General features: G+C 42.1%; 1 long non-coding RNA gene across 1 annotated transcript in view; it reads right to left on the reverse strand.

Moving 5' to 3' along the window:
* LOC121027442 (uncharacterized) overlaps positions 1 to 1,321 on the reverse strand; it is a 9,649-nt gene extending 8,328 nt beyond the window's left edge. The window contains exon 1 of the long non-coding RNA XR_005788741.1: positions 922 to 1,321. This is a non-coding gene — a long non-coding RNA (uncharacterized LOC121027442). The remainder of the gene's footprint in view (positions 1 to 921) is intronic.
* Positions 1,322 to 1,607: the final 286 nt, after the last annotated feature.

Raw genomic sequence — 1,607 nt, forward strand, 5'->3', positions numbered from 1 at the left:
CCCCCCCCCCAGTGCAAATGTGGAAACTCTAACCTCCATTGTGATGGTATTAGGAGGTGGGGACCTGCAAGGTCATTAGGTGAGGTCATGAGGGTGGAGCCCCCATGATGTGATCAGTGTCCTAATAGGAAGAGGAAGAGGGGCGCCTGACTGACTCAGTTGGAGGAGTCTGTGACCCTTGATGTCGGGGTTGTGAGTTCAAGTCCTACGTTGGATGTAGAGATTACTTAAATAAAAACTTGAAACAGAATGAGAGGAAGAGTCCAGAGTGCTCTCTCTGCATGTCTTGTGATGGCAAGAAGTCAGCTGTCTATAAGCCAGCAAGAGAGCCCTCACCAAGAACCAAATTGGTGATACCTTGATTTGGGCTGCCAGCCTCTTGAACTGTGAGAAATGTGTATTGTTTAAGCCACTCAGTCTATGGTATTCTGTTAGCAGCCCAAACTGATTGTGACAATAACACTACCAGAACCGAAGAACATATCTAGTTTTGTTTTGTTTTGTTTTGTTTTGTTTTCTCAAGAATTTTGATTTACAGAAATCTTAGTTGTATGCTCAAGTGATTACAACTGACTTCCACTTAGCCACAAAAGTGAGGATTCTGGGGATGGACTAAGGCATAAAAGTAGAAGGTCTGCTTTCCAACAAAATGTCACCATTTCTGTGTGTTTGTCTTAGACCTGACCCCTGTGAACATTTAAAATGTGGCCTGGTAAAGAGCCCACATGTCTGAAGAGGTGCTGAGACAGAGAAGGGTTGTCGTCTGTGGTTTCTGCTAGTGGGTTTGGTTTTGAGGTTGTAATTGTTCATTTTTTGTGGGGTTTTGTTTGTTTATTTGTTTGTTTCAGATTTCACCTCCCACCCCTTCCTAGAGCATTTAAAACAACTGGCAGTTCAGCCACTCTCCACCCTCCTGGGTACCTGCTCGCCTTTGTCTTTCCAGTAGGGTGGAAGTCATTGGGCTTGGGACTTTGAAATCAGCCAGACTTAAGTTTGAATCTTGCCTCCAAAACTTTCTAGCTGTTTTACTTTGGACAAGTTACTTGACCTTTCTACATCTCAGTTTTCTCATCTGCAAAATGGGAAAGAATAATAATCATCTCCCCAGGTGGTTGGGAAAATTAAATAAAACAGTACCCTGAAAATTCTTAGAGTCATATCTGACACCGGATAGGTCATCAGTTTCCCCTTCCTTTCTCTGAACTCTCTTCTAACCCACTTCTCACTCCTTAATTGACATTTCCCTGGACCTTTGGTAAGGCAATTGCTAATAGCGTCAATAGCTATGGTGAGCCTGCAAGAGAGTGTCCTGGGGGAACACTTCTAACTTCTAAATTAAAACTCCTGCCCCAAGTCTTTATAAATGCTATGACTTTGGAGTATCTCAGTTAAAACAATATACTCCTATTGAATATATGTGCTAATTGAGTATTTGAAAGCATGTGTGTGTGTGTGTGTGTGTGTGTGTGTAAGTTTGGATATTCACAGAAGATCACATGAATCATCTGAACGATGAAATGAAATGGGGTCAGTTATGTCAAGGGGTTTTTAAATTAAGCCAGAATGTCATTAAGGAGATGGGCCATATGCATGTTTTCATCTGATAA

Source organism: Herpailurus yagouaroundi, unplaced genomic scaffold (assembly GCF_014898765.1).
Source record: "Herpailurus yagouaroundi ecotype Mexico unplaced genomic scaffold, PumYag 77, whole genome shotgun sequence".
Classification (NCBI taxonomy): Eukaryota; Metazoa; Chordata; class Mammalia; order Carnivora; family Felidae; genus Herpailurus; species Herpailurus yagouaroundi.